The sequence below is a fragment of the Hordeum vulgare genome, chromosome 3H, assembly GCF_904849725.1.
Source record: "Hordeum vulgare subsp. vulgare chromosome 3H, MorexV3_pseudomolecules_assembly, whole genome shotgun sequence".
Lineage (NCBI taxonomy): Eukaryota > Viridiplantae > Streptophyta > Magnoliopsida > Poales > Poaceae > Hordeum > Hordeum vulgare.
Window position 1 is genome coordinate 165,234,073 of NC_058520.1, and position 12,939 is coordinate 165,247,011.

Sequence of the window (12,939 nt, forward strand, 5' to 3'; positions counted from 1 at the left end):
TGCATAATTAGAATAGTTCTGATGTAAGACTTGCGAGTACTTTGGATGAGTACTCATCGCTGCTTTGCTCCCCCCTTGTTCCCTTGATCCGTTTGCTGCGACCAGATGATGGAGCCTAGGAGATGGAGGTCCCCGCCACCGACGACTGCTACCCTGACGGTGCCTACTACTACGTGGAGGCCGCTGATGATCAGGAGTAGTTAGGAGGTTCCTAGGCAGGAGGCCTCGCCTCGTTCGATCGTTGTATCTTTTGTGCTAGCCTTCTCTAAGGCACCCCATGTTGTTTTATGTCTGTACTCAGATATTGTTGCTTCCGCTGACTCGTGTGTTTATCGAGCTTTCGTATTCTAGCCCTCGAGGCCCCTGGCTTGTAATATGAAGCTGATGTTATTTTTATTTGTGTCTAGAGTTGTGTTGTGATATCTTCCCGTGAGTCCTTGGGTTTGATCGTACGCATTTGCTGTATGGTTAGCGTACGATTAAGTCGAGGGCGTCACAAGTTGGTATCAGAGCCAACTGCCTGTAGGTAGCCCCCTTTCCAACTCCTTGGCCGAAGTTGAGTCTAGTGTTTGAAAAACTTTACTAACACTGATGTTGTGGCTTAAGGGCCCACATCTCAATTGGGTGGTATTAGTATCTTTTACTCCTTTCCTATAATCTGGGCTCTACTCTCTCTTCTCTTTCAGGTTAAAGATTTTACTAACTCTAACATTAGGTTCGCGTAAATATTTCCTCCCGAGGAGTCTCGTATTCCATACGATGGCTTGATCCATCAGAAGACTCCGAAGTTACTCGCTGGTGTTATCTCGAGAACTAGTGCCTATCGCTCTTGCGATTTCCTTTCCTCCGACTACCACTATGGATGACTACATACATATGTCGTCATACTTTCTTCTCCAATTGTTCTTGTTATTACGAGATGCAACGAATTACCTTATCGGGGATTTGTCCGTCATCAGTTATCATGGGTTCCGATAGCTCTCTGAATTACTATTCGGTCTTCCGAAATCCTCCGTAGCCACATGTTCATGACCTTTCTCACCTGCTTGCATTATGGTTAAATCCATATGTCTAGCAGCATTCATTAAAATCCTTTGTGATTTTCCTGTGATTTTATTGATTCTACCTTTTTGTGAATGCACACGATCATCTGTTGTGACTCATAAATTATCTACCGGCTCAGACGTCCTTCTAGACCGAGTTGGTTTTCGACAAATCAATTTTTGGTTGGTTGTCCATCTAAGTCCAATCAACCTACTTGTATGTGATCGGAGCATCTGTTTATGATACACCAACCTGGAAATCATAATTCATTTGGTAATTAAGTATCGATACTTTTCAGATGTCTATTAACACGATGCATTGCATCCTATATCCCTTTGATTGAGTATCGTTACTCACATCAGATCATTTGGGGATTGTCACACTCATTCCGAGTTATTATCCGACGGCATCCTTTGCTTTAGAAAATTCTTGTGATTGCTTCCCCTGACACATGATGCCATTAGTAAATTGTGTCTTCTCCCTTTGATAAGTTGTACCATACGATTTGTCAGCCATGCCCTTCAAGCATGTGTTAATTACTCTTGAAATTTGTGGTATATGTTCCTAAGATGCCCCGATGGGTTGAACCTGTGCCTTCCTTAATCAATATGACCTGAAGAGTTTTCACAAATCTTGCTCTTCTGGTGTTTTGCCAAATGTTCTTTCAAGCTACAACTTGATCCAAGGCGAGGAATAAATGGCAGGTGATGCATTGATGAAGTGGGAGTCGACCTTGAACTTTGTGTTCATGCCCATGGAAACGATGCTGATCCTATCATAAAAACTTCTCGTATAAATGATCAATTCATTATGTAGTTTAAATATGGGATCTGTGATCTTATCCTTTGCAGTCGTGGTTCCGACCATGTTGTCATACCTTGATTTCGCGGACGAGTTAAAGTACTTGTCTTCTTCAGATCGACACGCCGGTCCAAACCGTAAAGTTGATCTACCTCCGAGTATTATTCCTTGTAGCTCGAGGATGTCGCGGAGCTATGGAACTTCTTGTGAGCTCCTCATCAACTATGATATCTTTCTTAGTTCCAGTTGCCTCGTGTTTGAGTTGTTGGACACGTGAGTACATCGATAACTGAATCGAGTACGCATTACGATTCAACAATTTTTAGTAATCTTCCTTGTTTACGAGTTTGTACTTGATCATGTCATTCCAAGCTGTTAAGCTACATCATCATCGTCATGTTGGAGCTCGATCATGCTATCTATAACCTTCATCCCTCGAACACAATTCCAACTATGCATTAAGCTTGCATCGAGCTTTCCACCTCATGATTGGTTGTCTTGAAAGGCAATCTCAATTCTAAGCGAGCAGTCTTATCTATGTTTCCGACAACCTCTTGCTTCATCATTCCCTTGCTTGATGTCGTCGCTAAACGATTACATCTTCATGAAATTTCTCGACAAATGTGTCGTGATCACCATCAGCATTCGGAGCTCTTGGAGGGTATCAATTGAATGCATGTTGAGAAATACCATCCCTTTCCCTCGATGATTTGTATTATCATCGACACCCGTGTTGCTTTCCCTCCAACACAAACGTGTTCATGTTTTGTATTGTCCTTTGTGTTACTCACTATCCAGCTTATGTTATCTTCTACCTTGGAGTATTACTATCTGGTATGTCAAGAATGTCGTGAAAATTGCACGCGTATTAAGAATTCTTGATATAGTAATACTTCTTGTCATCACCATTCATTTCTTGGTCCCGTGTTGTTTCTAACCGGTATAACGACAAATGAACTCTGATGTGTGATTCCCATACTTCTGTCAACCCTATCCCCTTGAGGTTAACAACTGATTGTTTTCCTTCTTGGTGTGTTGGGTGTTGACTCATCATTTTAGCATTGGTTGTGCTACTCAACCCTTATTTCCGAGTGCACCCTTCGACCAATGTTTAATTGTTGTTGTTCCCTCGAGCATACGACATTATACCATTTGATTTGACAAATGCTATCTCCTTAATATTATAAATTTTGGAAGTTCAACACTGGTAAAACCTTGAGGGATTGCTGTTGAGCCTATCAGCCACACCCTCAACTTCTCTATGTACCACGATGAAGCTCTTGAAATCATTATCCTTGTGCCTAGCTCATGAAGAATATGTGGATAGTAGGAGTGTATTTCCCAAAGTTCACGTGCACTCTTTCCGCCGTGAATATGGAAAGTTTTGTTTCGCTTCCTCTCGTGAAATACCAAATCATTCACGCATGTGCGAAGTGTTATACGTTTTGAAGAATTGTTATCTTCACTTGATATAATTTCTCTTAGCACGCCAAGCCACCGACTGATTTGATCAAGGAAAATAAGTTCTTTCATAAGAGCTAATCCAGACTTACACATGGAACCTTGTCATCCTCGATGATGGTTCCCAAAATGAGAACCCAGTTGCCTTTTGAGATAAGAATTTCACGTGGGCACGAATGTCTTGACATGCTGTTCATGTGTCTTACAATCAAACTCATGATTCAAGGATTACTTGTGAAGTTCATACCCTGAGAATCTCACATCTTCATTTTTCTTCTCAGACATCTTGAGTCTGAGGTATCCTAACACCAACCAGATCGGAATCTCGGGCAGATATGATGGTTGTGACATTTTCCCAATAATTATAACTTTGGTCTTTAGGTAAACCGGTACAGTGATGTCTTGTCTGGCACACTGGGTCGGAGGACCTATTGTTATAAATCCTTCCATATGTAAGGTTCGCCATTCTACCATGAGGAAATTGTATGACTTAGCTTTGTAAGTTGTCCCTCCTGGTTCCTCTTTGTATATCCATAAGTCCAACCTTTATCTGATGACCATGTCGATGCTACCCCAAAGCACGGATGTGGTACTCTAAATTCAACAGGAACATTGGAAGCGCGATGCTAAATTGTTCCTGATCAATTATCCAAACCACATGGTATGGATAAACATGATGATTCTTCTTGTCTCTTTACCAAGATGGTTATGTACTGGATGACCTATCATGTATACCATACTCTATGGTTTCCTCTGGAATGGTATACTCTAATACTTGTGTGTGTGAACACATTTTCCCTTCCCATTGGTCTGTTTGATTTTTATTGTGGCATAACTTATCTAAGCAGTGTTAATTCCCTGCTTAGGTAAAATTCTTGGTGTACAACTCTGTCAGTAAGACCGTGTTACTATTGTGGATAACATTCCGGTAGCCACCGGTGGACAGAACCATGCCTATTGGCCCGCCTCGTTTCAACGAGCAGGAAAATGGTTCTATGCGTTCCCCGCCCTTGGTATCGACGATGTTGCCAACATAACTGACAGGTTATCCTCTGACATGTCGTGTTACCAAGACCATGTAATATGTCACCCCTGTGTCTACTCTCGCCCCACATGGTGGACCCATAACCCAAAGTTCCACAGGATTGAAACCGGACTCTCCTGTACACCTTTGACTCCAAAGTATCCTTTACATTTGGCTTCGTATGAAATTCTCGAGCCACCGTTCAATGTACCGATCACTCTTCGGTCCGGATATTATTCAACATGCCAAAGATCAAGTCCGTATTATTCATGAGAATCTGAAGGCTGCTCAGTCTCGTCAGAAGAGTCAGTATGACCGTCATCATCAAGATATGGTCTAACAACCTGGCGAAAAGGCTTATCTTCGTGTCACACCAATGAGAGGTGCACACCGTTTCGGAATCAAGGGCAAGTTAGCTCCTTGTTATATTGGTCCTTTCACTGTTCTCGAAAGGCGTGGAAGAGTGGCTTATCAATTGGAACTGCCGGCGAACCTTTCTCAGGTTCACGATGTCTTCCATGTTTCTCAGCTACGTCACTGCTTCAAGGACCCTATTCGAGCAGTGGATCACGATATGCTTGAGCTACAACAAGACCTCTCTTATAAAGAGCATCCGGTCCGCATTATCGACCAAGCTGAACGTAAGACTCGTCGCAAGGTCACTAAGTTCCTTAAGGTGCAGTGGTCAAATCACTCTGAAGATGAAGCCACTTGGGAACGCGAGGATCATCTTCGTGATGAATACCCCGGGCTCTTTCCCTCTACCTCTTAATTCTCGGGACGAGAATTCTTGTTAGTAGGGGAGAATTGTGACATCCTCGACTTTTGCTACAGTAGTGATTGTAATTAAGCTACAGTGATCAACCGCTAATGATGCCACGTCATCGAATTTCCATCTCAGACCCGCGTTGATTCAAGCCTATCCGGGTTCAAAATTTGAGGGCGAAGGAAAAGTATATTATAAATTCATGTTAAATATCAAAAGATTATATATGTAAAAAAAGGAAAGTATTAAAAAAAATAATGATAAAAGATAGAAAAGAAAATTGAAAGAAAGAAATAATAAAAAGAAAAGGGAAAAGGTAAAACAAAACAAAACAACAACAAAAAAAAACCCCACTCCCGCTGCCCAGCTGGGCCACCCACCGGCCCAACCGGCCAAACCCTAGCTCCCTGGCGAGGGAGCCGCAGCCCCTCCCCACGCCAGCTCCCTCCCCCCCTCCTGAGCGCCGCCGCCAGCCACCCCCCTCGTGGGGGGCCCCACACCCCCACCGACACTCCCTCCCCATCCCGTGACTCTCCCCCACGAGAGGCCCCTCCCCACCTCTCGTTCACCCCACCCTCCCCTGCCGAGCCCCCCATCTCCCTCCCACGTCGCCTCCTCCTCCCTCCCAGATCCCTCCGCCTCCTCCCGCCGCCGGCCCCTGCCACCTCTCGCCCCCCCCCCCGACGGCGAGCAGCCCTTCACCGGCCACCACCCCTCGCGGCCCCCCTCCCCACGACCTATCCTCCACCGAGCTGCCCCACCTCACGGCCCCCTCCCTCCCGCGGCGACCCCCTCCCCTCATCCTCCTCCCCCGGCGGCCCCTCATCCTCCCGGCCGCGCGAGCCGCCCCCACCTCGGCCCTCCATCCCGCCGGCCGCCCCCGGGAGCCCCGTCGGCCGAGCCCCTCCTCCCGCCGGTCACCATCGGCGGCTCCATCTCCGGGGCCCCTCCTCACCGGGGCCCCTCTCGGCGTCCCGGCCACCTCGGGCTCCTCCTTGCCGGAACCGCGCCGTCACCGTCACCGTCACCGCCTCGTCCGCCTTCACGCCGTCTCCTCCGCCCCGTCCCGCGAACTCCGGCTTCACCGGGCCGTCTCGTCACCGTCGGTTGGCCCCTCCTCGGGCTCCTCCCACCATGTCGATCTCCTCGCCGTCCCGGTTCCGTTCCGGCAAACGAGACCTCGATCCGTCGACGGTAGACTCCGGTAGGAGGATTTGAACTTTAGGTTCTTCTAGGTGGAGTTAGAGAGAGTTGTTCTGTGTCTCTGTGTTAACAGAGAAAGAGATGAGAGTGTTGAAAGAAAAATGAATAAAAACAAATGATGTATTAAATGCGTATGTATGTATGTATGTATGTATGAGATGTGATGTATGTATTTACGTATATGGATATTTAGAGGAATACGGTATTTGCACGGTTAGGTATATAATAAAAAAGATGAGTAAATAGCCTTAGGTCACTTACCGGTGGGGCCAATGCACCCGCTGTCTATGACAGGGAGGCCCCACGCGAGAGTTAATATAAATTATAAAAATAATATTTTTCTTAAATAAATAAATAAATAGATATATTAGTTAAAATAATTAATTAACGTAATTAGAGTATGACACGTGGGTCCCTCGTTGAATTAATCTGATTAATAAATAATTAATCTTAATAAAAACTTGTGCCTATGACGTTCGGGACCCGCTGGTCAGTTGACCGGTCAAATGTTGATGTCAGCGTGACATCGCGGTGATGTCATAATAGGATTTTACTAAATCTTTTAAATCTGTTTTTAATTCTTAAATAATTAATAAAACTTTGAAAATTAATATTAAATAATCCGTAAGTCAGATCAAAATATTTTCAACATGAAAGTTGATGAGCAAAACGAGACGAACCCGGATACACGGCCCGTTCGTCTGTCACGCGTCCCTAGCATAGCAAACATGGAACTTCCAGTATAACCGGTAGTAGCCCGAGACCCGGAAAATATCGTCAGATATTCTTCCGACCCGTCTATGACGGATGTTGCTGCGTTAGCTCATGTCTAGCCTGCATATTTCCATGTCATGCTTTGTGTTGCATCGGTGCTATTATTTATTGTTTCTTCCCCCTCTTCTTACCGGTAGACCCCGAGACTGACGCTGCTGCCGGGTACATCTACGACCCTGCCGATCAGTCCTTTGCCGCAGAGCAGCAAGGCAAGCAAACTCCCCTTGATCATTCCTATATCGCCTATGTCTTTCTTCCTACTGCTTGCATTAGTATTTTGCTACTGTTGTAGTTAGCTCCTATATCTGATGCATAGCCTGTTTTTGATGAACTGCTACTCTCAGTCCTGTACTTTTAATATGCTTAGTATAGGTGGAGCAGTCATCCCCTCTGACCCCGTAGCTCAGTTGCCCCGCTTGTTTTCAAATCTCGATCTCTGATCGAGGAGCCAGACCCGACACAGCACATTCACCCCCTTCGTTGTACGACGCTACAGAGATACTATTGGGTACCGAGGGTGACACCTCGCTAAGTACTCCTGATGATATCTCTGTAGTATAGCTAGTCGGTCGTGGTTATCGAGGGTGATTCCTCTTTCACCATTCCCGATGACGTCTCTGTCGTGCAACCCCGCGAGTGTGGGACCCCCGAGGGTGATTCCTCTAAGCCCACCTTGACGGGTACATCGTTCGGAATCCAACGAGGGTGATACCTCGGATTCCCCCGATGTTACAACCACACAGTTACTCGACCATGTTACTGGGATCTTCGGTGATTAGTTGTAAGACGGGTGGATTCCCGCGAGACTGTGTTGCTGGCCTAATTAAAATGCTAATGGATTTGGGTATTTGATCTGGGTTGGTCGGAGACCTTTTCGCACTAACCGGCTACGCGGGAAGAATTATGGGTACTCGGCGTCGCGGTATCAGCCGAAGCTTTTCAGATGCCAGACTCTCCACATCGATAGCATGTCATTTTCTCCTTCTTGCAGGCCCACTTGGAAGGACGATCACCTCCCTCTAGCCGACCTTGAGAGATGCTCTTGTCTGCCTCTCCTAGCGGTCCTGGAACAACCAACTGAGGCTGCGCCGTGGAGTTGGAACCTTCCATGGCCTTCCCCGCTGTAGGCTCGGTTGGAGAAGCTACCACCGCCACGGCAGCAACAGGGACAACTGTAGGGGGAAACGAAGGCTTAGGCTTCCTGCCACCTCCTCTTCCACCCCAATTTTGTCGGAAGGCACCCCTCTTAGGATGCTGAGGCCCGGCCACCCCTGGTGCAAACTTCCCAGGAGGACCGGAGAAATCCGCACCGCCGCCGTGATTCTGCCATGCAAAGCCGCGTCCCCCACCCGCCGAGGAAGAACCACGGTGTTGTCCCTCGCCGTGGACGTCAAAACCGTCATCACCCCAACGCCCGCGAGGTGGCTTCCTGTCCACAGCCGCCGGCCCGGTAGGAGCAGCCGAAGGCGCCGCCTTCGCCGGCTTAGCAGGAGGTCGGGGACCTTGGCCGGTGGGACGACCCGGGTGCTGCGAGCCCTGGCCACCTCCCCTCCCAGGACCGTCCGCAGCGTGGGCCCTGACCAAGGGAGCACCTCGCCCCGCCATCCCAGACGAGGGCCGCAGAGGTAGCACCCGAGCAGCTCGACCAACCCCAAGCTTCGGAAAACCCTTAGTAATCAGAACACGAACCCTAGCTGGCGGCGGTACGTTAGATAAAACAGGACTGCATGCAACTTCCAGCGCAGCCGTTGCGATCTCATCCTGGGCCATATACCCAGGAGGCTTAGAGACCGAAATTAAAGGAGGCCCATCACAGCCCACATCCGATACTGCCGCATGCAAAAAACGCCTCCTGGAATCACGCGCCGACGATTGCACCACCACCGGTGCCGCCGCCGCCCCACCTCCGCGGCCGAACTTTTTGTTCTTTGAGATCACCGTCCATGTCTCCGGAATGAAATCAAACAAAGAGAGTGGTGGAAGACGTACCTTGGAATTGGACCAACCCATGGTTTAACGCCATTGGAAACCCTCGTCCTCTTTTGAAGTTTAAAATCAGGCCGACGCTTGCGCTCAAGAGACGCCGCCTCCGGCATCGTCTGGCATGGAGAAGGAGCAGGCACCTTCGTCGGACTTGCGTAGAACTGATCGTCATCTTCCTCGTCTTCGAGATCTGCAAGTGCCCAAAAACGTCCACCAAACTGATTAGGAGATGTTAGGTCAATGGAAACACACTCCTTCTTACGTATCAATGGCAGAACCGGACTCTGCACCACCACCCTATATCCATCAATCATCAGATCCTGTCCGAACGAATGACACTCACGGTCGAGCAAGTATCGACCAGCCAGAATGTCATCTTCTACATCCCTCACGGTGATCCAAAAGGAGACCATGTGAAGGGATATGAAACCCGGAAGAGGACCATGGGAGGCAATGGTGGAATCCTCATACAACACTTCCCAGCGCCGGTGTACATCTCCAACCGGATCGTGACCCATCCCTCCTGAGATCGGATCAACCTGGCCAACTTCGGCCACATTCTTAGATGTAGCAGAGTTGTGCTTTGAGATGAGTTTTAAAAGAATATCCAATTAAAAGAAAACATCAGGAAGATATCGTTGTTAGGGTTAACTAAGTGAGAGCGGTTGAGGGCTAACTAAATCTGGAAACTCATCTCAATGTTCTCTATAAAAGCATCTCCAACGAGCGTTCAAATAAGACCACACATGTTAAAAACTGGTGTTTTTATGTCGGGGACAAAAAATAATGCTAGAGCACAGGTTATAAAGTAGAACGCGTATAAAAAACCTCAGCGCCCATGCTGTAAATGTTGGGCGCGTTGCCTTCCGGACTGCATATTTGAGGCTTCGGATTGTCCATGCTTGCCGTTACAGGTGGAGCCTCCGGATTGAGTGCCATATGTTTACAGTGCATGTTGAAGCAAACATTCCCCAGCGCGCTAAAAAGGCTATTTTGATGCTGAATAATTTTTCTGACACACGGCTCTAGCGCGCGTCTTTTGGAGATGCTCTAAGAAACTCCTTGGTGGATTTGACCTTTCTCAAATGGTTCTTGATCCCACTTGACTAGATAAAAGGCATGAAGATGGTAGGAATTTCCTCACTGGTAAATTCACTATAAAAAGCTGAGAGAGTGTGTGTTTTGGCACGAATGCTAATAAAGTTTTCAGTCATTATGGCACCAAAGTAGAGTTTTATCAAAAGCATAGGAATTTAGTTAAGAAGGTCATTTGCTAAAGTAAATTTCTACACCTCAGCTCAAATGCTCCTCGCGTAAAGGATATCAGGCCTAAGTGTCCGAATAGGTGGAGGTTCCCCTAGCTTCTTGGAGAAGGAAATGGGAGGCGGAAATGGAGGGGGATTCCCCCTCCTAGGCCGCAAGGGGAAGGGAATCCTCCCCCCTTGTGGCACCCCCTCCTCTCCTCCAACTATACATACTAGAGCTTTTGGCCCTATTTTCTACACAAGTTTTGGAAAACTCCTCTAGTACTTTAGTTCTAGTTCTAATTGAAATAATTAGAGCCAGACATTCTTTATGACGATCACCACTTGATGTCATCCTTCATGAATTGTATGAGATCCTCTTTTCGATGCAAGTCCATGAAAAGATACCTAACCTCACATATAACCCTCACCTAGATCTTGGGTTAGTGCATAAAGTGTAATGGATAATACTTACCATACCATGGCATCAGTTAATCCCACTTGATACATCTTGTATGCTTTGTGTGTTGATCAACTTGAATTATTCTTTGCCTTAGTCTTGATCAACCTTGTATTGTATCTTCTTTCTTCATAAATATGATCTATTTAAGGTAAAAATGAATGTTAACACAATCTTATTCTCCAATACATGCTTGCAATGGACTCAACTCTCACATGACCAATCTTTGGATACTTACTTCAATAGCACCTTGGTCACACATAATCTCCATCTAATAACCTTGAAACAAACTGATGGTCTTCAAGCGATGCCTATGACCAGACCCTTCAAAAATAACTCAAGGTATTAGTCTATACGAATTATCATCAATTACGAAAAGCAAACATGGATGCACCATGTTCTTTGGGAATTGATAGAGGGACTATTTTCTTGAAAGATGTTTCTTACATTAAAAAATAAAATAACATAACTCTTTACTTAACTTCCGTTTTTGCACGTTATGGCGATATTGCCTTGTTCTCTGAAAAGCTCTGCACAAGTACTTGGTCGAGGAATAGGAGACACTCCGATAAGCGGATGGCTGGTTAAGAAAGTACTATGTTGCAGATCTGAGCATACATAAATGATGTAACGTTCATTGATATATAATCCATATATTACAGCACAATTACTCGAGCCCATCTATTAAAAAAAATTCAATGTAACGGTTCTGTTGAGATAGCTGAGGAGCCGGCATCACATTTTCATTTATTTATTTATTTTAAAAAAGGAGGATGACCCCCGGCCTCTGCATCTGGGATATGCATGCGGCCATTTTATTGATTATTCTCGAAGACCTTATAAAACAGTAAAACAATATGACTGAATCCGCCATCTTGACAACATCTATCGCTACTCATATTCATGTGATGAAGGGGTGCAAGCTGGACCAAATATCCAGATCTCTCACCTAAGCCTAACATCTAAAGCCGGAGACCTTGACCGAGCCATATACCGGGTCCGGGGCACAAACCGGTCCGACGCACTCACATGTGTCGTCGCCGCCATCTTCCATCTTTAGATCAGATTGAGGTACCAGCCTTGGCAGGTGCCTCCGCCATCAACGTCATCATGACGCCAAACGACGTCCTTCACCTATGCGAGTCCATCTCCAAGGAACGGACAGAGATCCATGCTAGGATAGGACCGCACCACCGCCGTCGCCCACCACCCACAAGCGCCATCCAGCCCCAAGGTTCCCAAAGCGACGCCTTCAAGAAGGGAACGGCGCCGTGAGCGCCGTCGTCGCCCAACAAAGTTAAGGCTTTCGCCCGGGAGACCTAGGGAAAGGGGAAGTGGGGGATCAGTCCATACCGACGCCTCCAAGGAAGGGAACGACGCCCTCAGGCGTCGCCGTCGATGCGGTCGGCCATGACCGACCAGGGATTTCGCCCGAACTAGATCCCCGCCACCAGCAGCGCCTCCTGTACAAAACGGCAATCCAAGGAAGCGCGACCTGACCAGGATGACCCGCACGCCGAACAAGGGAGGAGGGGAGGCGATAGATCGCGCGCACCGGCCACCGCAAAAGCCGCCACTGGACGCCAACGACCACCGGATCTGGCCGCCAGCGCGACCGAGACGCCAGATCCACCGCCCACACAGCTGCTAGCCTGTCGTGCCTCGCCAATGAAGCCACCGCTCCAGATCCGGGGCTCCCCAGGCAGAGGCAGGGCAGCCTAGGCCCCACCGCCACCATCCTTGGCGCCCCGGGCTTGCCGGGCGGCTGCCTCAGACGGCGGCGAGGAAGGGAGCGGGAGGGGGAGGCGGCTAGGGTTGGGAGGGAGGGAGGGAGACGTGGGTGCGTGGTCTGTCCCTATCTCCTTGACTGTTTTCCTGCATCACATTTTCATAGACTAAACTTGTGGGTATTTCCTTCCCGTCAGCCCCACAGGACCGACTTGGGCAACATGCTCTGTATGTATTCCCTCCGTTTCTTTTTAGTCGGCATATAAGGTTTGATCAAAGTCAAGCTTTGTAAAGTTTGACTAACTTTATATTAAAAAATATCAACATTCATAACATGAAATCAATATTATCAGATGCACCATGAGATGTATTTTCATACTATATAATTTTAATATAGTAGATATTTATATTTTTTGATATAAATTTGGTCAAACTTTTTGTTGTTTGATTT